The sequence below is a fragment of the Pelodiscus sinensis genome, chromosome 6 (genome assembly GCF_049634645.1).
Source record: "Pelodiscus sinensis isolate JC-2024 chromosome 6, ASM4963464v1, whole genome shotgun sequence".
In the NCBI taxonomy this organism is placed as follows: Eukaryota; Metazoa; Chordata; order Testudines; family Trionychidae; genus Pelodiscus; species Pelodiscus sinensis.
This window is the reverse complement of record NC_134716.1, coordinates 15,723,949-15,749,797: the sequence shown is the minus strand read 5'-3', so window position 1 is coordinate 15,749,797 and position 25,849 is coordinate 15,723,949.

The following is a 25,849-nucleotide window of genomic DNA, read 5'->3' as shown; positions in this document are numbered from 1 at the left end:
AAGCAAATCCTGTCATATTCAGCTTTCTCTGCTGGGGCCCTGGGACAACAGAGGTGGTATCTTGTGATGCACTTTTCATGTCACATGCAGCCCTGGATTGACAAGTTGTTCCTGTGCCCAGAAGCAGCAAATGCCTAGAGTAGCCAAGTCTCTAGAGCATAATTTAAAGAGAAGTCAGGTTTCAGGAAACATAGGATACAGGACAGCTATCCTATATGCAAAATAGTCACCTGAGTTGACCTATTCTTTTTTAACAAAAAAAGATGGGACCTCCCTAGTCTGGCACCCTCAGGTCCTGAGTGGTCCCAAACCATGGAGTGTGCCTGACCAGGGGAGGTTAAGGCTCTGTACCCGACTATAGTCTGTGCTCCCAGCCAGGGCTGCACTCCCTGCCCTCCTTTAGCCCCCCACAGCGCCAGCCTCAGCTGGGGCTACACACCCACCACCAGAACTGGGCTGCGCTTCTGAACCTGGCCAACTGGGGCTCTCAGGTCTAGCAATATCCGTGGTCTTGCCAGACCATGAATGTTGCCAGACCAGAGACTCCTAGATTTTAGAGATTCAGCCTGTATTCTCTCTTTGAAAAATAGATCAACTGTGTTTGCATCATTACGAATTTTAAAGATAGAACTGAATTCTTTCAAAGAAAAAAGGAAAATCCATCAGCGCCTTACCACAGTTCTTCCCCATACTATTGGGAACTGATATGAAACCCACTGAAGTAAATGGGAGTCAATTTGTTTCCCATGTTTACCAGGGATCACACCACATCTGGAGTTCTATTCAGAACACAGGTGCATTTAGTGGCTGAAAAATATATTGCAAGTAAAGAGATAAGGTGGGTAAGATATCTTTATTGGACCAGCTTCTGTTGGTGAGAGACGAGCTTTCGAGCTTATACAGAGGTCTTCAATTGGTTTCTCTCAGAAGTCCAATAAAAGATATTACTCCACCCACCTTGTCTCTACTATCTTGGGACTAATATGGCTACAGCAACACTGAATATTCCAAGTTAATGTCCTACAATACAAACTAAACTGAAGCATGTAACTTTGCAATTGATTCAATACCCACCTAAATCAATGGAAAGACTCCCACTGACTTTCATGCCTGTTGTCTCAGACCCTTAGACCTTTAGGTCTCAGACCTTTAGAATTCCAAATTCAATTAGGGAAGTTTTGGTGAGGTGGGGTTACTACTTTAAATTGATCTTGCTGGTCCCCGTTTACTCCTGTAAAGTCTCTCTCTTGGAAGGACATTTTTCCTTGTTTGGGGCAGGGCTGTAATCACTCTGCCGGTCACCTGCTTGGACTTCAATATCCTTTTTCTGTACTTAATCACAAAATACATTTAAATTGGAGAACCCCCCCATTTTATTAATATATTGAATTAGACATTCTTATTAGTACAGTTACAAAACCATTATCATGAACCTCCACTAATAGTTTTGGAGATATTCTTTTTAATAACCCAACAATATAATAATGGTATTAGCAGAACACACTGCATGAGATTATTCTTCTAGTTGTACATGCAAAATGAATGATCTTGTAAAGCCTTCCTGGGAGGATGTACTGACATTTCAGATTATATTTCAGGCCTGGAGAGACCATCTCCTTGTTGAAAAGCTTTGCAGTAGCTGCAAGGTTTTGAAGGATGCTGCTTTATCTATTGTGTGGCCTATATTAATATGCTGCATAGCTAAATACATGCTATGGGGGGAGGAAGCGAAAAAGTGATAAACTGTAGTGCTTTCTCTTTTAAAAGCCATAGACATGGGCACCTTATGCAAGGTATGTAGCCCACACTTTATATCACCCAATGTCTGTCAATGGATGTGTTTTATTTGAGAGGAAGGATGGTATCATAGTGAACATAGCCTGTGCAACCTTGGTCAAATCACAGTCCCTCTGTACCATGTAAAGAAAGGGAATAAGCGTACTGCCTTTTTTTCCCTTTGTCCATTTAGATTCCATTATTATTAATCATGTTTATTACTGGTCATGCCTATGGGACTACCAAGAATGGGGTCGCAATGTGTAAGACACTGTAAAAAACAGAGGTCCTTTTCCCTGAAGAACTTGCTGTCTAAATGGAAAGGACAGTTGCAGGATGGAGGAAGGGGTAAAATACAAAAGCACAGTGAAGAAAGCAATGGCACCACACATAATTATTCCAATGTTTGTTTTGTTTAGGGGGAAGAGGAAATTTTACCTACCAGGGGATAAGCTAACTGGGAAGCGAAGGAGGTGAAAGGTAACAGAGCTAGACAGAAGAAGGTAAAAAGGTTACCAGTACATGCAGCACCTAGAATAATAGAATTATAGCCCTAAAGGGGCACTAAATATAAATAGTGATAGAAATGTAGCCGTGTTAGTCTGGGGTAGCTGAAGCAAAATGCAGGACAATGTAGCACTTTAAATACTCTACAATAATGTAGTCTGAGATTTTAAAGACATTCTATAACAATACAACAAAAAGAAATTCTTGTGAATGTTAAAAGCCATATTCTCAGTAAAACCTCGAATTCAGCATCCTTCATATTTTCATTTTTTAAATTTGCTCTCTCATTATTCAATAACTAAGCTTTAGAGAGGTCACCAGCATCAGAAGAGAGGGCTGATATGAGTTCTGCAGACAGGAATTTTTACATGCTCAGAAGCGGCAGTCCAAATTTTAGATTGCACAAATAGATGTCCTGTTCTTGCACCATGGGCTTAGGCCAGGGGTCCCCCATAAGCAACTTGTTATAGGATCAGGGCTGCAAATTACATTTTTATAATTCAGTTCTGAGTGTTCTAAGTTGGACCTCTTCTGTAACAGTAAATGCATCACTGTGTGTAAAATGGCAAACTTTAATGAATCTTTCATCTTCCATGACTCAGTATTTACCTTATAAAAGAGTTTTAAAACCTTTTTACTCTCTTCTCCTTTAAAGTCTGAGTCATACACTCATAGACTGATAGACTTTACGGTCAGAAGGGACCATTATGATCATCTAGTCTGACCCCCTGCACAGTGCAGGCCACAGAATCTCACCCACCCCTCCTAGAATAATCCTCTCACCTATAGCTCAGATATTGAAGCCTTCAAATACTTTGAAGACCCCAAGATGCAGAGAATCCTCCAGCTGTGATCTGTACGCCATGCTACAGAGGAAGGCGAAAAACCTCCAGGGCCTCTGCCAATCTACCCTGGAGGAAAATTCCTTCCTGACCCCAAATATGGCGATCAGCTAAACCCTGAGCATGTGGGCAAGACTCATCAGGCAGACACCGAGAAAGTTCTCTATAGTAACTCCTATCATCCCTCCATTGACCTATTTCCCACTGATAATGAATGGTCAATTAGTTACCAAGATCATGTTATCTCATCAAACCATCCCCTTCATAAACCCATGTAGTTTAATCTTGAAACCAGATAGTTCTTTTGCCCCCACTACTTCCCTTGGAAGGTCGTTCCAGAACCTCACTCCTCTAATGGTTAGAAACCTTCGTCTAATCTCAAGTCTAAACTTCCTACTAGCCAGCTTATATCCATTTGTTCTTGTGTCCACATTGGTATTAAGCTTAAATAATTCCTCTCCCTCCCTGGTATTTATCCCTCTAATATATTTAAAGAGTGCAATCATGTCCCCCCTCAGCCTTCTTTTGGTTAAGGTAAACAAGCTAAGCTCCTTGAGTCTCCTTTCATAAGACAGGTTTTCCATTCCTAGGATCATCCTAGTGGCCCTTCTTTGTACCTGTTTCAGTTTGAATTCATCCTTCTTAAACATGGGAGACCAGAACTGCACACAGTATTCCAAATGGGGTCTCACCAATGCCTTGTATAATGGCACTAATACCTCCTTATCCCTACTAGAAATACCTCGCCTAATACATCCCAAGACCATATTAGCCTTTTTCTCGGCCATGTCACAATGGCGGCTCATAGTCATTCTATAATCAACCAGGACTCCGAGGTCCTTCTCCTCCTCCGTTACTTCCAACTGATGTGTCCCCAGCTTATAACTAAAATTCTTGCTATTAATCCCTAAATGCATAACCTTACACTTCTCACTATTACATTTCATCCTATTGCTATCACTCCAATTTACAAGATCATCAAGATCTTCCTGTACGATATCCCGATCCTTTTCTGAATTGGCAATAACTCCCAACTTTGTGTCATCCACAAATTTTATCAGGACACTTCCACTTTTGGTGCCAAGGTCAGCGATAAAAAGATTAAATAAAATTGGCCCCAAAACTGATCCCTGAGTAACCTTCCTCCAACCTGACAGTTCATCTTTCAATATGACCCGCTGTAGTCTCCCCTTTAACCAGTTGCTTATCCACCTCTCAACTTTCATATTAATCCCTGTCTTTTCCAATTTAACCAATAATTCCCCATGTGGTACTGTATCAAATGCCTTACTAAAGTTGAGGTAGATTAGATCCACAGCATTTCCTTTATCTAAAAAATCTGTTACTTTCTCAAAAAAGGAGATCAGGTTGGTTTGGCACGATCTACCTTTTGTAAAACCATGTCGTAATTTGTCCCAATTGCCATTAGCCTCAATGTCTCTAACTGCTTTCTCCTTCAAACTTTTTTCCAGGATTTTATATACTACAGATGTCAAACTAACAGGCCTATAGTTACCCGGGTCGCTTTCTTAAAAATAGGAACTATATTAGCAATTCTCCAGTCAAATGGTACAACCCCTGAGTTTAGAGATTTATTAAAAATTTTTGCTAATGGACTTGCAAGTTCATATGTCAATTCCTTTAATATTCTTGGATGAAGATTATCTGGGCCCCCCGATTTACTCCCATTAAGCTGTTCAAGTTTGGCTTTTACATCGGATATGGTAATATCTACCTCCATATCTTTAGTCCCATTTGTTATGTTACCATTATCCCTAAGCTCTTCATTAGCCTCATTAAAGACTGAAGCAAAGTATTTGTTTAAATATTGGGCCATTCCTAGATTATCCTTAACCTCCACTCCATCCTTAGTAATTAGCGGTCCTACTTCGTCTTCTTTTGTTTTTTTCCTATTTATATGGCTATAAAATCTTTTACTATTGGTTTTAATTCCCTTTGCAAGGTCCAACTCTACCTGACTTTTAGCCTCTCTCACTTTGTCCCTACATGCTCTAACCTCAATAAGGTAGCTTTCTTTACTGATCCCTCCCATTTTCCACTCCTTATATGCTTTCTGCTTTTTCTTAATCACTTCTCTGAGATGCTTGCTCATCCAGTTTGGTCTAACACACCTGCCTATAAATTTTTTCCCTTTTCTTGGGATACAGGCTTCTGACAGCTTCTGCAACTTTAACTTAAAATAATGCCAGGCCTCCTCCACTTCAAGATCCATAATTTCTTTAGTCCAATCAACTTCCCTAACTAATTTCTTTAATTTATTAGTTAGCCCTTTTGAAATAAAAAACCCTAGTCTCAGATTTATTTTTGTTTATCCTTCCATTTAATTTGAACTGAATTAGCTCATGATCACTCGAGCCAAGGTTGTCCCCTACAACCATTTCATCTATGAGGTCCTCGCTACTCACGAAAACCAAATCTAAAATAGCATCCCCCCTTGTTGGTTCAGCAACTACTTGATGAAGGAATTCATCAGCTATCACATCTAGGAAAATCTGAGCCCTATTATTATTACTAGCACTTGTTCTCCAGTCTATATCTGGAAAGTTGAAATCTCCCATGATTATGCAGTTTCCATGAGTATTTACTTCATTAAAAACATTAAAGAGATCTCTATCCATATCCAAATTGGATCCTGGTGGTGTATAACACACCCCAAGCACTATCCCAGGGGAGGATCTGATTTTTGCCCAAACAGACTCAATCTTCTCCATTCCATCACTTTTTATTTCTTTACAATCTACCTCATCTTTGATATACAATGCGACTCCACCATCTTTACCCTTATTTCTGTCTTTTCTAAACAGCACATACCCTTCAATACCAGTACTCCAGTCATGTCTAATATTCCACCATGTTTCTGTTATTCCTATAATATCTGGTTTCACTTCCTGGACCAATAGCTCTAGTTCCTCCTTTTTGTTACCTAGGCTCCTCGCATTGGTGTACAAACATCTTAATTTTTGCTGTTTGGCCTCATTCACATTCTTTAGCCAATTTGGCACAGCCGTTATACCTCCAATATGACCTATTAGACTAGTATCCACCCCACCCTTCCTCATGTTCATTCTCCTACCCCCAGCTATATCCTTTCTTACTTCGTTTTCCTCCCTCTCAGTGTTAAAATCCGGCGTAGAGATGACCTGGACATCTCCCAACTGTCTCCCCCAAATTCCTAGTTTAATGCTCTTTTAATCAGTTGATCCAGCCTCCATCCTAGAAGTCTATTTCCTTCCCTACTTAGGTGAAGTCCATCCCTAGAGAACAGTTCTCTGTCCATAAATGCATCCCAGTGACCATACATCCCAAAGCCCTCCTTATAGCACCACTGCCTAAGCCATCTATTGATCATCATAATCCTGTCACATCTTAGTTGCCCTTCTCTAGGAACAGGCAGAATCCCACTAAAGATCACCTGAGCCTCAATTTCCTTGAGCATCCTCCCCAGCCTAGCATAGTCTCCCTTAATTCGTTCCAGCGAGAATCTAGCCGTATCATTTGTTCCTAGTGACAGTGCAATTCTCTGGTCTATCTCTAGCTTCCTCTGGCTGCAAGCCCTTGCCATTCCTATTTTCCCTTGTAATCCTCTTTAACCCATCCTGTATCCTCCTAATGCTCATTATTGGTGCTGTCAATTGGTGAGTCAGGCCTTGTTTGCATAGTTTTGTATAAGGTGCCTTTTATATTCTGGACACCATTGATCCAATCCTGAAAGGCCTCCAAGACAATGAGATATGTGTGGATATGAGTTTTCTGGATCAGGCCCTCCAACAAACAAATAAGAGTTTGAGTAATGTACAGCTCCAAGGTCTGAGCATTTCACAAATATTCACAACTCTCCTGTGATAATATCTCCACTCTGTAGAGGGAGAAACTGAGGGTCACAGATTAAGTAACTTGCCCAGCTTTATACGATTGTGACTGTGGCAGAATCAGGAATTCAATCCAGGTCTCCAGAATCTCACTCCTTGCTTTAACAAGTCCTTGTTATCCTCTTTATGCAGTAAAAGCGCTCACTGTGAAAATACCTATAACACATTCACTCCAGTTCTTTCTCTCTCCGTCAGCATTTCTAAAGTGCTTATTTCCTTAGTACCAAGATGCTTACATCAAGTCAGTTATATCCCATCATGTACCAGAGATTTCAGCAGGGAATAATTGTTTTCTACAATACTGAGCACTGACAGTCTCAAGAAAGCAGTATAACGTGATTAAATTTAAGGAAGTATTTGAGCACCTTTCTTGAACAAGGACATTTCTGAACCAGGGCCTTTGAAGAGTTCGCTAAGATCTCAAATCTCCCTCCTTTCTCTCTGACATTACAAAAATATACTGCAACATTCTACAACAGCTTGCACAATGCTGGCATTTACAGTGGAGTTACTAAAGTGCTTTCTACTGTTGCTTGCATAAACAAAGGGTTGTTTTAAAAGTAAGAGATTCCCTACTATAGTCCTCTCAAAAGTTTGATTGTTTTTAGACTTTCAACTTGAATTCAGCTTTTTCACTGAGCTGTGCAGTATACTGTGCATTTGACACTACTGCCTGGGTTTGCTGTTCTGTAGAGACACATAGTAAAAATTCAGAAATGGTGTTAAAGCGGGACAGAAAAATACTAATGGAGTGCAGGGCCAAAGTGGAGCTGTCCAAATCTGTTGTTTATATGTGGGATTAATTTTTCCTGAAATGCTTGGTCAGCTTAACATAAATCTGAAAAAAGGCTGCCTTCACCCAAAAGAAATATGTACTAGAATTCACAGGCACAGAAAAAAAATCATCTGATCTCATCCATCTGTGTGAACAGAATTACTTTGGTAATGTTCTTTTTGATTCACTGTTTCTAGTTCAAGATGATGGCCTACAGTGCAGGGAAAGTGGACTTCTTGAAGAGATGCTGAACAACTGAATTTTAAGATCTGTAGTACAGACTGTTCAGAACCATCTCCTCTTGAGTAAGGACATTGCTAAGTAGCCTTTTTAACTCTTCAGAGAGGCACTTGATTACTGTTGGAAGGAATTATTTTCTCCAAGATTGACCATTACGCAAAGGGCAGAAAGTTGTGTAAAAATATAGCATTCTGCTTTCCCGTATTTTCTGCTCAACACTGTTTTGCACAGTACTTTCACTTATATTGTTTATTGTCTGTATTGTTCATCAGCACTATTCATCACTGTTTCTGGAATTTGTAGTCTCTTTGTAGTTGTCTAAAGGTTAGGGTTAGCACATTTAAATAAGTGGATCATCACAACATACTGCATACATCTGGTCATATCAAAATTCTGTACACAGTAGGCCCTGGTCTACATAGGATGTTATTTTGAAATAATCTCTCTTATTTTGAAATAAGCAGAGCGTCCGCACTACCAAGTTTGTTATTTCAAACTTTGCTGCTGCTATTTCAAAATAACTACTCCCCAGAGTCATTGGAAGTAATTATTCTGCAGTGGTTCTGGGGCTCTCAGTTGAGGTAGAGCGACCACAATAATGAAGCTTGCCTCAGACTAAATTCAAGGCTCCCCTGTAGTGGGGACATGTTATTTCAAATTTAGTTATTTCAAAATAATTTCCTAGTTTAGTCATGTGGATAAACCACTATATTAAGCCTTTTCATATAACCTTATATTAAGTCTTTCCATATATAACTTTGTGTTAAGTCTTGGTATAATGTTATGGTCCCTAAGAATAATTAAGGTAAAGAAAATGTCTTTTTACTGGGAGTAGAATAGATCTCTCCCCTTTGACTTGATTGCCCTGTTAAATGAATTAGTTGTGAATGAATAAGACATTGGAGGGGGGATTAGGAGCTAAATCCAAGGACACTAAGACCTATCAGTGGTCTCATTGAGAAAAGATAAGACATACTGATAGCCTTGGGAGTTGGAAGCAAGTATCTTTTTTGAAGCATATTTAAAAACCCTCTTTGAAGATGAATGTGGCAGCATTGAGGACAATACCCAAAAGAAGGCGCCATATATGATTGATACAACTAGAGTGCATAGATTCGTATGAGATGACTAACTGATACAGCTTTGCATTAGAGGGAAGCTACTCTAAATGAAGGATATCTCACAGGAGGGACCGTGGATCTCATCTTGTCAACATTGAAGCATCGATCCAGATCGGCAAAAACCTGGTTCCTCCCCTCCCCCATCTAACTCATCTGGCCAGTGAAGATAAGGGGAGCAACTAGTTGGTAACAACAAGATGGAGTGTGCTTGTGTGTGTCAGTGCATGAGTGTAATATATCATATGCATATGCTACAGAATTGATTGATTTATGTATTACTAATGTGGTGTTTTGCCTTATCCCCTTGAAAAAAATCCTGTGCAGTTCTTAGGACACAACAGGCATGCCCTAGCTGGGACCTGGCTCAAAGGAGAGGTATTTGCTATTACGAATATATCAGGCTACATCTATAGTGCCCAATCTTGCACAAGAACATATGAAAATGAGGAGCGATGATGAATATCACCACGCCTCATTTGCATATTTAAAAAGATGCCATTTTGTGTGAGGGACTTTTGCTCAAGATGCGGCAGTCTACACGGCTCCTTCTTCCACAAAAATCCCCTCTTGCACAAGAGCCGTTCTGCCTGAAAATAAGCGGCAGAACAGCTCTTGCACAAGAGAGTGTTTTTGTGCAAGAAGGAGCAGAGTAGACTGCTCCTTCTTGCACAAAATGGCAGCTCATTAAGTATGCAAATGAGGCACAGCGGTATTCATTGCCGCACCTCATTTGAATATGTTCTTGCGCAAGACTGGGCAGTGTAGAAGTAGCCTAGTGTTTAAAATTAAAACAATTAAAGGCAAACAATTATTCCAAAGCAAAGTTTAGAGAATTTAAATAAAAAAGGCCAGACTCTAAATTAGTTATGGTGAAGTCCAAGAAGCTATGCTAGGTTACCTAGCTAAGGATCTGGTTGCAAGAAAGAAAATTCTTAAATTAAGGTGCCTGACACTCTCCTCTCACTTAAACTTGTATAAAGGAAGAGTAACTCCATTATAATCAATGTAATGACACTTAGGGTGTGTCTAGACTACATGGCTCCGTCGACGGCATAGTCAAAGAAGTGGAGATTTAAATAATCCCTGCTTCATTAAAATAAACATGGCCACCACGCTGTGCTGACGATCAGCTGATCCGACATAGCCGGCAGTCTAGACATGGAACTGTTGGCTAGGGAAGCCTTTGCCGACTGATCCTGTAAACCTCGTTTCACGAGGCATAAGGGATCGGTCGGCAAAGGCTTCCCTTTATTCGCTGACTATGCCGAATAAACTAATTTACAAGGCTCCGTCGATGGAGCCATGTAGTCTAGACACACCCTTAGAGTACTTCTACTTTACCAATTTTGTTGCCGAAAGCTTCCTTTTGATGACAAAGCAGTGAAAGCATTCACATTGCAATGTGGCTTTTGAAAGGAAAAACACCAGTTTTGGGGCAAAAAACATCCATATCTAGGACAGACTTTTGTCTTTTCTTCACCCTTCATTGTTGACATAGAGACAGTGTAAACCCTGCTGTTTGTTTTGTCCACAGAACTGTCTTCCGCTTGTATCCCATAGTGCCTTTCCTGATGGCTCTGCTCAGTGTTTTGAGCTCTCCTGCCCTGCAAGCATGCACCCTTCACCTTTCAAAGCTCTGGGAAGTATCTGACAGCTGAGTGAGCTGCTCTAGTAGGGGAACAAACAAAGAGCAAATCATTGGAGTACTTCTGTTTTACTCTGCACTAGAAACACAACGGCAGGCAGACTGCTGCTGCAGATGAAGGAAAACAGACTTCTGTGCTCCTTTGACATTTCTCAGCGCCGAGGAACACAGAGCCTCTCATGAAGCCATTCCCATTAGCTGAGGCTTCTGTGGGAGAACTCGGAGGGAATCCCAAGATGTGTAGGGATCAGCTCTGCCTTCCCACAACACTGTACTGTGGTTTACATACCTACAGTGCACAGCTTACACTGTTGGTAATGGTGCTCCCAGTGCGAACATGATCTGTCAACAGAGGAGAAAGTGTGAACACTCTCTGGCAATTTTTGTTTTGTCAACTTTTGGATGTCAACAAAACTTTTGTCAACAAAACTTGGCAGTGTAGACATACCCTTAAAAAAAGCCAGAGTGAGAAGAGAACCAGGCTCAACATTTTCATAATGATGTGAACTCTAAGTACCTTATGCATATTGGAGGCTGGTAGCTAGAGTACTGGCCAGGCTTAGGTTCTAGTCCTAGCCCTGATTTGCTGGGTGACCTTCTGCAAGGCACAGATGCATCTCAGTTTCCTGGGTTGTAATATATGGGCAATACTACTTGCTTTAAGATCTATGGATGAAAGTGATGTAAGAACTAGATAATGTGATGAGGTTCAACACAGACAAGTGTAGAGTCCTGTACTTGGGATGAAAGAATCCGAAGCATTGTTTCAGACAGGGGACCAAATGGCTAAGTAACAGTTCGGCAGAAAAGGACCAGGGGATTACAGTGGATGAGAAGCTGGATATGAGTCAACAGTGTGCCCTTGAGGCTAATGGCATATTAGGTTGTATTAGGAGGAGCATTGCCAGCAGATCTAGAGAAGTGATTATTCACCTTTATTCAGCTTTGGTGAGACAACATCTGGAGTACTGCATCTAGTTCTGGGCCCCCCACTATGGAAAGGATGTGGATTATTATCCTATATTGGAGAGGGTCCAGCAGAGGACAGCCAAAATGATTAGGGGGCTGGAGCACATGTCCTTTGAGGAGAGGCTGAGGGATATTGGCTTTTTTAGCGGAAAGAGAAGAGTGAGGGGGGATTTGATAGCAGCTTTCAACTTCCTGAAGGGAGGTTCCAAAGAGGATGGAAAGAGACTGTTCTCAGTAGCGACAGATGGCAGAACAAGGAGCAATGGTCTCAAGTTACAGGGTGGGAGGTCTAGGTTGGATGTTAGGAAAAACTATTTCACTAGGGCTGTGTCCAGACTCCATGCCTCCGTCGACGGAGGCATGTAGATTAGCCAGATCGGAAGAGGGAAATGAAGCCGCGATTAAAATAATCGCGGCTTCATTTAAATTTAAATGGCTGCCCCGATCTGCCGATCAGCTGTTTGTCGGCAGATCGGGAGAGTCTGGACGCGATGCCCCGACAAAGAAGCCTTTCTTCATCGACACAGGTAAACCTGGTTTCACGAGGCTTACCTGTGTCGATGAAGAAAGGCTTCTTTGTCGGGGCATCGCGTCCAGACTCTCCCGATCTGCCGACAAACAGCTGATCGGCAGATCGGGGCAGCCATTTAAATTTAAATGAAGCCGCGATTATTTTAATCGCGGCTTCATTTCCCTCTTCCGATCTGGCTAATCTACATGCCTCCGTCGACGGAGGCATGGAGTCTGGACACAGCCTAGGAGGGTGGTGAAGCACTGGAATGGGTTACCTAGGGAGGTGGTAGAATCTCCTTTTCTAGAGGCTTGTAAATCTCGGCTTGACAAAGCCCTGGTTGGGATGATTTAGTTGGGATTGGTCCTGCTTTGGGCAAGAGGCTAGACTTGATGACCTCCTGAGGTCTCTTTCAGCCCTAGGATTCTATGATTTTATGATAATATTACTATCCTATAGTATTCTGTAAGACTGAAAATTCTGATATGACTTAGAATTCAGTACTTCAAAATTTAGTCAATCAAAGTTGCCTTTTAAATCATCAGACCAAATTTATCTCTGGAGAATAGTTTAATTGGGCTAGATTTTTATCTTTGTTACACCAATTGCTACTTTATTGAAATGCATTATTTTGAGATGCTTAAGCTTTGAATTTCTTGTGCATTTAAACTAAATCTTGGTTTGTGAGTCGTTACATTAATTTCTTTGTGTTATTTAAAAGGAGCTTGTGGGGACAGGAGAAACAATGTTAGAAATCATACCTAAACTCAGACTAAATCTGACCCTGGTGTAGGTGGAAATAATTCCATCTGAGTCTATGGTGTTGCACCTGTTTACACCAGGGCTTCCATTTGGCTCAATCAGTGCATATAGTCATTGTATAGTCAAAATTTGTGATCCCACATCACACCCTCCCAGAAATGCAGGAAGATAAATTCTGCCAGTGTAACTGGTGTTGAGAGAGGGAGAGAGCAGGCATGCAGTTTGTCTCACTTTCTTTGGATATGCAGTGTAATCATTGTGTATTCTAAGGAGGCACCAGTGCCCTGAGGAAATGTGCTTTTCTTTGAGACATCAGGGAGTCAGTGAATACACCAAGGAGTGCCTGCGGGAACACTGACAGACACTCAAATATAGCAGATGCCACTGTCATGCAATTTCATTCATTACGTTGTCTGTCTTGTACTGCACTCATCAGCATGGTATCTGAGCACCTAATGTGATCAACGCAATATAACAAACTTGAAATGTTTTCCTAAAGGAACTGGAAAGACATTTTATAGAACATGGACAGTTTCTGAAAGCGCAAGAGGAAAATCACTAATAAAGTAAACTTTTTGTCCTTGCTTGACATCCACACCTTCTGTATAAAATGCTATTTCTTAGATTAGAGGAAACTATGTTTCAAATAATGAGCTGCATTTTTAAAAGGGGGTAAATCTATGATGGAATTCCATGCTGTAAGGAAGCCTAGATATATCAAAGGTGAGCTTATACTGCAAAGCCATACATTGAATGTAAGTGTTGTAAAATAATGGTTTTCTATCAAAAATGATAAATTTTATTGAGTGGCATCCTAGATTCTGAAGGCAGATTTGTTGTGTATTCATTTGATAACAGAAGATTAATGTTTTCTGCATAGATCTTTCCAAATTTATTTCTTTGTGAGATATTGAACAATTTATCCCTTTTGAGTTTATCAAAGCCATAAGACATAATCCATTCTTTATTTGAACAAACAGGATTTGAATCATCATTCACAGAATATGCTTCATTTATAAATGTCCAGAGTTTAAAAAAGCCACTGTTTTTGCTTAAGCAAAGGTACATGGAATAGTCAACCAAACAGATGAGCCAAGATAGAATATGCAGATAGCAAATGGCCCATAACTGTTGAATTAACAGGAAAAATATTTGTCATTATATACCCCATGTACCTAACAGGGAGATAGCTCTTTTAGGTTGTGTCTATACATCAAAGCTCTTTTAGGTTATGTCTACACATCAAAGCTATTTCAGGATGCCAGAGGTATCCCGAAATAGCTACCCCGCATCTTTTGAACATGTCCGCTCTTCCAAAATATAGCAGATGCACTATTTCGGCATCCCGGTAACCCTCGTTCCATGAGGGTTAAGGGCTATCTAGAAATAGCACTTTATTTTGAAATTTGGTGCTGTGTAGACAACACCAAATTTTGAAATAGCCTATTTTAAAATGAACTTGAAATAAGCTATGCAATTTGTGTAGCACAAATTGTGTATCTTATTTCAAGTTTGCAGTGCAGTGTAAACACAGCCTTAGAGACCCATAAGGGGGAAGTAGGAGTGGGTTGTGTCTGAGATATTGTTGCTAGGCGGATTTAGTACTCCACACCTAGAAGCTTCTGGAATTGGGTATGGTAGTTTGGGGTCTGCTCCAGTAGATTCTGTCTCTGTTGCTGGGGTCAGACTCCATGAGGTCAAGCAGACCGAAGGGCCTTGTGTCCTGTTGAGCTCAGGAGGAGAAAGCACTTTGCAGCAGGTAGTGATGTTGTTAACCCTCTAACAGGGAACATGGGCAATGTTAATTGTAGCAAGGGAAGCTGGAAGGGAAAAATAACATTTTTCTGTTTTAACTGTATGCTTTGGATATTTTGATTTTAGCCAAATTCTTCTGTCTCAACTTTCTTTAAATGTAGTAGTGGGGAAGAGTAATTTCTATTTTGTTTGTATTTTCTTGTAAAAGGGTTTTAGGTCTGTTCATTTGTGACTCAACTGAATGACTGGCTAATCAGTTAGCAGCCTGACTAGCAGTGATCCACAGCAGAGGAAGAGTCTGCCTAGATTCCAACTGAGCTTTTCTATAAGCAAGTAGAGGGAAGAGGTTTGACTCAGCAAATTGTGCAGATTTGGTGATCAAAGACACTAAGATGAACTAAACCTAGGTTTTGGAATCTCTCAGTTTCTTCTTACTGTGTTTTGTGTGAACTGAACTGTTCGAATGTTACTTTTGTTTTTTGTTGGAGTACGTAAGGGTTAAATAACTGAGTAATCACAGGATGGTAATAGGGGTACATGGCACAGGCAAAACACTGCTCCTTTTGCTTGATAGACAAAGTTTTGCTGCCCTTTCACTGCCTTCCTGCTTGCAAAGGATAGATAAGAGTGTTGCAGCTTCACAAGGAATGAGGCTAGGTTATAGATACCCTGTTTGAAAAGTAGTGTTATCTCCCCTCTCCCTTCTGTTTCCAAGTTACATAAATGCCTCCCAGTTAAGTTGCTGAGTAAGGGAGTTTGTATGCTTCATGTTATATAAACAGAGGTGGGTTTACAAGCCCATATGCAAGGGGGGTGCAAAAGCCCACCCTCCCCCAATGTCCCCCAAGTAAGTATGCTCCAGCTGGTCAGGGGAAGGCAGGAGCAGCATGCTGCCCAAGCCTACATCCCCCAACTCTGGCCAGCTGGGGAAGTCTGGGGCTGATTTCCCGGCTTACTTGGGGGACCATGGGGGTGCATTCACACCCTTGTGGTCCACATTTACAAAAAAAAGTATTCTCCCCCTCCCACACACACACAAATTACTGTGGACAGGCCTGGTATAATTATATATTATAAAGGTTTGGGCTGGAGTTGTAGCAAATACCTGTAAAAAGAGATAGAAGAGCATAATGCAGTTAATCTATTGCTCACCTGAAAGGTTGATGTTGAGGAGAATAAGTATGTAATAAAGAGACTCCTCCACTTAATTCAACTCTAGGACCCCCAGCTCTTTTCTTTCCAACAGTTTTCTTTTTATTTATATTTACTGTAACTGAAGCTAATGTATGCAGGTTATAAAATAGCTATGTTATGTTATGTTATAAAAAATAGTTTGTTTCTTCATAAGATGTTATAAATTTATTTAATTAAATTAATTTCTTTAGTTGCTTGTGAACCTGAATGTGTGGAGTTGACCCTGTGAAACCCTCCAGCTACTTTTTTATGGGAGTTGGATGTTTTAAGGCACCAGAGAAGAGTAATTAATTGAAATATAGCCCACCCAAGATTTCAAATTGGCACCTGAACATATAGGGACTTGAGGATTGCTCAGCGCTCACTCTGAATTATTGAGGAATACTTCCCACAGCTCCCCTTGGCTGCAAACAGCAAACTGCAGCCAAGGGGAGCCGTGAGGCTCTGTAGCTGTGGAATCACTAAGTAAACAAATTGGAGTGGCCCGGTAGCAGCTTTCTCAGCGTGGGTCTGCAGACCACTTTGAGAAGCACTGGTCTTTTACAAGGAGGGTGACAGGAGAATGAAAGGAGATCATTCTCTGTGAAGGTGAAGACCCTGTTTCTGGGAGACACGTAGGAAGAGCGTGTGTTGCAGAAGCTGGGGCAGAAATGGGATGTAATTCCTGCCATTAAAATCCACTCATTCTGTGTCCAGAGTACCTCAGTGCGGGGATCGTTGACACTCTGTGCATTCTGACAGAGGGTTCAGTACGGAGGCATTGGCTCTGTTTACACCTGCATGTGAAAGACAGACTAGGTGATTACACCAGTTCTAGACCGAGGTCCAATAGAAGCCTCTGCTCCTGCAGTGAGCTTCCCTTCTGACATGCAACATCTCTTGCTAGAGAATGTGCCAAAACCTGCCAGGGAAATGGTGACTAATGTCATATTTAAACTAACATTTTTTTGGCAGGGAGGATAGCTCATCCAAACCCAATGGAGAAGTAGAATACGCTACGTGGCGAGCATATGCGAAAGAGATGATGGAAGACAAGTGAGATTTCTGGCAAAGTCAAACCAAAGAAGCTGGTAGCAAGGCATCCACAGTAGAATGCTTTGATATTTTAGAGCAGTGGTTCTCAAACTTTTTGGCCAGTGGCCACTCTGCTCAATGCAAACCGTTTCTTGGATCGCAAGCCAACCAGCCATGATGACAAGATGGGTGGAAGAGGGGGAGTCTGAGAAGGAAATAGGGTGCAGGCAGGCCCACCATCAGGCAAGGGAAAGGAGGCAATTGTCCTTGGGTCCTGCCATTCAAAGAGGCCCAGAACACCTGTGAACTGCCTCGAGTGTACCAGAGTGCCACTACGCATGACTTTAAGGGCTGGGGGGGAAACAGGGAGGGGTCCGGCGCAGTGGTCCAGGTGGCACTAAAGACTGACTGCCCTTAGCCATCTCTCTTCTGGGTATGCAAAGTATACCCCCACCTTGTCCTCTCCCTAAGCACCTTTGTTAAGGATAGAGGGCCTGGAAAGATTCATTGACCTCTCCTAACAGAGGATGTACTTGACAGACTTTTAAGCCTGCGGTTTATTCCATCTCTGCTAAGAGCCTGCATCAAGAACTTGGTGATCGATGTCTGTAATGTGGTTTTTTTTTTACAAATCTACTCTCAACCCTATTAATAAACATTTACGTGCTAGATTCTAAAGGATTGGCACAGCAAGCTCATTTGGGTAAGATTTGTTTTTGTAACCTTTCACCTACGTAAGGTGCTGGGCTGATTGTGGCACAGGTAAAGTTGGAGTGTCTAAGGGGATTGCTGTGAGAGTTCTTGCTGGCCAGAGTGGCAGCTGAAGTGCTCTGTGGTTTGGTGCCTTATATAGGAGGACGCCCAGTCTTGGGCTGTAGGTAGTCCTGGTTCTAAGCAATTTGCCCTGATTTGCCACAGCCCTACTGTTACATTACATCCAGCTCCCTCCCCCTCTCCCTCCTCCCACACACACAAATGTGTAACTGCTGAAAATTTCTGTGATTACATGTTTACATAAACAAACACATTTTAACATCCCTAGTAGACACATATGGAAGTATCATAAATGCATCTGAGCTTAAGGCTCAATTTTTTCACACACACCAACGCACTACAGAACCTCACTAGACTACATGCATACCTGACTAGACAACAGGCATTAGCCTAGGGGTTCCCAACCTGGGGTACGCATGTCCCAGGGGTTACGAGAAGCTTGTCAAGGGAGTACGGGGACTATTTGGTAAATAACTAGATTATCCTAAATGAAATATTCCAAAAGTAGTAGTGTTAGTGAAAAAAGTTGTGGATTCTAGAGTCTAGAATTTATTTCCTTTCATATTGAATAGGGGGTACGGGAAGGTTTACTAAAAGCCAAGGCAGTACGAGGACCGAAAAAGGTTGGGAACCCTTGCATTAGCCAAAGAAATTTTGGAGGCTGGTGGGGTAAAAGATATTGAAGTGGTCTCTTACATACAAGATCAATTTTTCCAAGGTTGTTGACATGAATCCTTATTAAATACACTCTTAATATTTACAGAAAGAATGCATCACTGAGTAGGGTAAAGATCTGAGTGATAAATTAAGCTGTGTTTTTTCTATTACAGGAACCTAATGAGATTTTGAGAAAAATGCTTAAAACCCAGAGTGATTAATTGTTAAATGTACAATTAGAGCATTCTGTTTGACCATGAATCCTGGGGTTGTGCAGAATAGTAGCACAAAGTGTACTACACCACTTGGCTCTGAATGTTTCCACCCAGGAGCTCAGCAGCATACTTCTTAACAAGCAGGCAAACCAGCTAGGATAATGTAAGATGCTTTTTATTTAGTATGGTATCATGAAGAGAAGTAAATGCAGTTATAAGATTGCTGCTTGATTATTTTCCTCCCACAGGTGTACCCTTTTCAGAGCCAAGAAATATGCAAGCACAAGAATGGATGAATGTATTTTTTATTATTTTAATCTAACTAAAGGTTGAAGTGTGCTTTCACCACTCAACTTTGATGAGGTAGCAATCGATAAATCCCAATGTAAAGTCGTGCATCGCACCAAAATATCCTTATGCAAGCACCTAATGAGGAAATGAATTAGAAACAAATAATCTGCAGAACACTGTTTCAGAATCACCACTCTTCCCACCCAAGTCCCCCTGGAATGTGCTATTTGATGACAGTGGTTCTGAAATACATCCACTGAAGCCAATGTAAAGATTCCCATAGACCTCAGTGAGTTTTCCAGCCAGGCCTTCTGGCCTTACTCTCTATTCCTTTCCCATCTAACCTGGCTGAGAGAAGAGACTTCCTCTGCCATAGAAGGGTATGTCTACATTACAATGTTATTTCAAAATATCTTATTCTGAAATAGCTTATTTCAAAATAACGCATCTACACACAACATGCATTTCGAAATAGCATTTTGCTATTTCGAAATAGCGCATCCACACTGAGTGGACTCTGAATCACATTGAAGGCTATCCTGGTCAGCAGCCAAGTGCCCTCTGCTCTGATGAGCAGCTCCTTCTACAAAGGGCTGCTCCAGCAGGCTGCTCTCTCATAGGCTCCCTCTGTACCCCTCTCTGAATGGCCAGGGCTCTCCACAGGCTCCCTCTGGTCTGCTTCAACTCCTTCTGGCTGTAGTGGGGCAACTGCCCCACTACACATCTCTAAATCTTCTCTGGTTCATCCTCTAACCCCGCTATTTCCCTTGTGTTGTGTTGTCTTGTATCTTGACTCTATCTGGTGCTAGGAACTATATAATAAATCAGTGTAATGGTTCCCTTATGTACTAACTGATTTATGTAGTAACCATCCTCCTATTTACTACTAATAAACTCTTCTGCAAGGGTATGTGTACACTACAGTGTTATTTTGAAATAGCTTATTTCGAAATAGTTATTTTGAAATAGCTTATTTCGAAATAACGCGTCTACACACAAAATGCATTTCAAAATAGCATTTTGTTATTTCGAAATAGCACATCCACATTGAGTGGACTCTGAATTGCATTTAAGGCTGGCTGAAACCAGTTCCAGCAGGGCACCAGGTCAGGACTTACTGTGTGGGGCTGCTGCCTGAGGCTATCTGAAGTCTGTGCTTAAAGGGACCCCCCAGACAGCCAGTTCTCAGGTTTCCCTGCTTGCTTGTCTACCTCGATGAGGGACAGCAAAGCATTTTGTCTCTGCGTACTCTGGTTGCCCTCACTCAGGACACCACAGCACTCTGCAACATGGAGCCAGAGCTGCCCCTGGGCACTCTGGTGCTTCTCTTGGGCGTGTTGCTGTGAGTCTGGCTGCACTTTCTGAAGGCTGCCATCTGGGATGTCCATCGGTGGGCTGTCAGTATCCAGGAGGCCCTGCAGGAGAGCTTCCACCCTGAGGAGCACTAAGATCCTCCCTGGTCTGCCCCACTGGGGGCTTGTGCCTCCAGGAGGTGGGAGAGGAGAGAAGAGAGGGTGAGAGAGGTGAGGGGGAAACCTGGGAGGAGGGAGCTGGAAGGGAGAAGCAAAGGGAAGAAGGGGGGAGGAGTAGCTCAGGGCTCAGGGTTGGGGTCTTGCTGGACCAACTTGATTGTCATGCAAACCTGCTCCTGGATTCGCATGTGGCCTTTGGCGGCCAGGCTGGCAGCTATCCTGCCATAGACAGCCACGTTCTTCCATCTAGTGTGGAGATCATGGACGTTGGGGGCATCCTCCCCAAACCTGAATAAGGTCCATGATCTCCACCCTGGACCAGGAAGGCGCCCGCCTTCTCCAGGCCCTGGCAGGCTCCTGAGAGCTGGCAGACTGCTCCCGGGGAGCGGTGGAGGGCTGGCTGCCAGTGGCTTGCTGGCTTATGTTTTGGGGCCACTGGGTCGGGGCAGTGACTGCTGGCTCTGGGCTGGCAGGCTTGGAGTTGGCACAGGCACTGTGGCCAGAGTCTATCCCTTTAAGGGCTCCGGAGGGGGGGAGGGAGAGGAGTGTTCTTGGTTGAGGCTGGAGTGGCCACCAGTGTACCCTTGGAAGGCTGGAAGCCCCCTATTTTGAAATAAGTGTCTACACGGCACTTATTTTGAAATAGCTATTTCAAATTTGGCGGTATTCCTCGTGGAATGAGGTTTACCAAATTCAAAATAATCACTTCGCTATTTCAGATTCATTTTGAAATAGCGGTTTGGCTGTGTAGATGTTGGAAAAGTTATTTCGAAATAAGGGCTGTTATTTCAAAATAACTTTGCTGTGTAGACATACCCTAACTCCCTTATGTTCCTTTTATCACATTCACATTTTATCCCCCTTTTTGTCTCCTTTTTTCTTTTGTGTCTCATCTAATTCCTTTGGTGCCTAAGCCTCTAGGCACTGAACACCCAGATACTATTAAGAGGAGTATTTTATAAATTACAAATAAGAATATATTATGTTTAAAGGAAAGATCAAATCAATCTAAATATGTATACTCAGCACTTTCTGAAAAACAGCCCCCTCAAAGGGTCCCAAGTTGGCACCCAAAATATACTTGCCAACTGTCTCTCTATTGCATGTATTTCCCTAGGAGGGTAGTGAAGCACTGGAATGGGTTACCTAGGGAAGTAGTGGAGTCTCCATCCCTAGAGGTGTTTAAGTCTAGGCTTGACAAAGGCCGGGTTGATTTAGTTGGGATTGGTCCTGCCTAGAGCAGGGGGCTGGACTCCTCCAGCTCTATGATTCTATGATGTAGCCTAATGACTTTTAAAGACAATTACTATTCTAAAGTTGCACAATCATGATCAAGACTGGAATATTTCTCATATGTCTAAAAAACTCTCATTGGCATCAGTGGAGTTATTCTGGATTTCTCCTGGTAACAGATCTATACACATAGGCTGTGTCTAGACTGGCCAGATTTTCTGGAAAATCAGCCGCTTTTCCGGAAAAACCTGCCAGCTGTCTACACTGGCCGCTTGAATTTCCGCAAAAGCACTGACTTCCTACTTTAAGAAATCAGTGCTTCTTGCGGAAATACTATTCTGCTCCCGTTCAGGCAAAAGTTCCTTTTGCACAAAGCTTTTGTGCAAAAGGGCCAGTGTAGACAGCTCAGATTTGTTTTCCGCAAAAAAGCCCCGATCGCAAAAATGGCGATCGGGATTTTTGGCGGAAAAGCGCGTCTAGATTGGCACAGACGCTTTTCCGCAAAAAGTGCTTTTGCAGAAAAGCATCCGTGCCAATCTAGACGCTCTGTTCCGAAAATGCTTTTAACGGAAAACTTTTCCGTTAAAAGCATTTACGGAAAATCATGCCAAACTAGACTCAGTTTCTGTGTTTATTCTTTTCTTGTCTCTTTTTAGTATTCCTCACTCTTTTGTGCACACGGTACTATTGCCTCTCTAAGTCTTCCCCCAGTATAATTTATCATCTCTTTCACCCACAGCTACTTAGGTCAAAGATGAAGTTTCACTGTCTTATTTATTTGCTAGGAATGAACAGTTGATGCCAACACCAACCATAATTTGAAGTCTGAGGCAAAATTGGAAAAAGAGCAATAATGGGTACTTTACTTTTGTGGGAAATAGTGAAAATTAAAATTGTATGTGAAATTGTTCAGACTTTCGTTTAAAAAGAGACATATACTTGAAGATATTTTGCTTCTTGGTTGAAAACGGACAGATTTCAGTTTTTCAATGAGTATGTGAAACATTTCATTATAGACCACTCTGGAGAGAGTTTGGAAAGAAGTTTTCAAAGAGCTCATCTATTGTTGTCAACAGGTGATGGTTCTGGCCTGATGGATTTTCTTTCTCTTTCTTTAGTTATTGTTTTCCTCTCATTTTTCCCCCTATCTGTTCTTTGTTATATAGTAATAGAGATGTAGCCGTGTTAGTCTGGTCTTGCTGAAACTAAAGACAGGACTATGCAGCACTTTAAAGACTAACAAGATGGTTTATTAGGTGATGAGCTTTCGTTTGCCAGACCCACTTCCTCAGATCAAATTGTGGAAGAAAATTGGCATGACCATATATACCAAAGGGATACAATAAAAAAAAAGTGAACACATATAAAATTGACAAATCAGATTTTAGAACAGAGGGGGATGTGGGGAGGAGGTTAGTGTCACTGGGTACGTCTACACTACAAAGTTAATTCGAAATAACGGACGTTAGTTCAAATTAACTGTGATAGGCGCTACACTAGCGCTCCGCTAGTTCGAACTTAATTCGAACTAGCAGAGCGCTTAGTTCGAACTATGTAAACCTCATTCTACGAGGACTAAGCCTAGTTCGAACTTACTAGTTCGAATTAAGGGGTGTGTAGACACTTAATTCGAACTAGTGGGAGGCTAGCCCTTCCCAGCTTGTCCTGGTGGCCACTCTGGCCAACACCAGGGAAACTCTATTGCCCCCCTCCCAGTCTCCGAGCGCCCAGAGCGTGGACTAACTGACCTACAGGAACATGGAGACCTGCGATGAGATCGAGAGTGACTGCGATGAGATGATTCAACATAGTCCGGTCTATAACGATGGATATAGTGCCGGCCAGACCTTGCAGGGGACAAGCGTCTAGAAGATCTAGTGCTGTCATACCTGACGTAATATGTACTTCTAGGTGAATGAGTTGGTGATCGTGAGCGTCTCGCAGGAGAAGGAGATCTTGAATATCTCTGGTGTGAACAGCTACGCTCTCTATCATAATAGTGACGAGATGAGAGACTGCGGTGGTAATAACGCCCATGGTCTCTTGCGTGGTGCGTAGAGGCACAACGGTGAGGAGATGGCTCATGGTAAGACCTTGGCAAGGTACACTGGGAGATTCCCTGGGCATTTGATTTTTGTGTTGATGCTGCTGGCTGTGTAGAGCCTGGAGAGTGAAAGGTTAAGGGCTGTGAAGCAGGCATCTGAGTATGAGCACGCTGATCCCCTGCCGGTGCTGAGGACAGCTCCCTGTGAGGGGCCGTGGTTAAAATCCCTTCAGCAGCCGGCACCGATACAACTGGCGCCGCTGCGTCTGTCTCTTTAAGAAGCCCCGGTGCCGGGTGAGGATCCCGAGCAGGGGGCTGTTGAGACTCTGAAGTGCCGGCCGGCTTATTCACTGATGGAGCACGGGTTACCCTCGAACGAGAAGTGCCCGGCTTGTCACCTGTGCTTGCCCGCGACTGCGGAGCAGCTGGCAGGGAGTGAGCAGGAGAGGCTTTCCTCTTTTTTGATGAGGGCAAAGCCTCAGAAGGAGCCTTCCGCTTATCAGTCGTGGGGTCCGAGGCAGAGGATCCTGAGGCAGTGGAAGGCATGAGAGCCTTATCAAACAGGATCTCCTTCAAACGACGCTCCCGCTCCTTGCAGGCTCTAGTCGTCAGGCTGGCACAGTGGGTGCACTTTTGGGGGATGTGAGTCTCCCCAAGGCAGCGAATGCAAGCCGAGTGCCCATCTGACACCGGCATTGGTTCAGCACAGCCTTCACATTTTTTGAAGCCTGGGGAGCCCGGCATTTTGAGTTGTGGGGACTGAACGTTACCGCCGGCTAAGTGCAGCCGCTTGTATGCGTCCCCGGTTCCTCTGTGTTACTTTCCTTCTGTTTACTCTATTTAAATTTTATTTCCTTTCTCTTTTTTTTTTTTTTTTTTTGGTAACCAGAGCAGGCAACAGAAAAAAACGCCAACACTATATATATATAGCACTGCTCTTTCTCGGTTTCCTCTTTCCTTTCTTTTTTTTTTTCTTTTCTTTTTTTTTTTTTTTAAACCGCGTCTGCCAACGGGGCTAGACGCGCTATATATTTTAACAGTTAAAGTTATGAGATTTCCCCACGGCAAACAGCCGAAGGGAAGAAGGGGGAAATTTTGAGGAGAGAGTGGGGAAGCTCCGTCTGCGACCCAAGGCGGATGAGAAGAACTGGCGGGAGCCGGGCAGCGCGCGGTAGATGAAAGGCGCGAAACGGGAGTGCACGCGCGCTGCCCGACCACACACACAGCTCTGTAAAGCTCCGATTTGCGGCGCCGGGACCAGCCCGACACCAGAAGTGGAGCACCCACGGGGACTACCCGAAGAAGAACTTTTCTTTATGCACCCTCTCCACCCCACTCATGCTTTTATAGACCTCTATCCTATCCCCCCTCAGTCTCCTCTTTTCTAAGCTGAGAAGTCCCAGTCTCTTTAGCCTCTCTTCATATGGGACCTGTTCCAAACCTCTGATCATTGTAATTGCCCTCCCCTCTCCCACCCTCTCTCTTCCCTTCTTCCACCTCCTTTTCCCAGTCTCCCCGAGTTTTGTTCAATAAAGAGAGATTCTATTTTTGACCACACGTTTTCTTTATTTTGTACATCAAGAAGGGGGGGCTAGGGAAGGATAAGTGGAAGGAGGTGAGGGAGGAATGGGGTACGAGCCCCCAATAGGGAGGACTGGGGTGGCTCTGCGGGCTTCTGGGGGTGGAAGCTCTCCTGCAGCCCCCCAATTGCCCCCTCTCCCCAGATGGCAGCCTGCGGCAAGTGCAGCCGGTCTGATGGCCAAGTGCTGTGATGTGCCCAGTGTGGGCACTCAGGGCACTCCAAGCCAGGACTGCTTTGCAAGCGGGGCACCCCTGAGAACTGAGGTGGGGTGGGGGTCGGGTCCCTTTAAGCACAGCCCTTGGCTAGCCTGAGGCAGCAGCTCCACACTCTAAGTCCTCATCTGATGCCCTGCTGGCACTGCTTCCGGCCATCCTTAACCCCGGTTCAGGGTCCACTTAATGTGGACATGCTAGTTCGAATTAGCAAAACGCTAATTCAAACTAGTTTTTTAGTCTGGATCCATTAGTTCGAATTCGCTTAGTTCGAATTAACTAATTCAAACTAAGTTAATTCGAATTAGCGCTGTAGTGTAGACATACCCTAAGAGATAATGATATTAGGGGTGATAATTAGGGAAGCT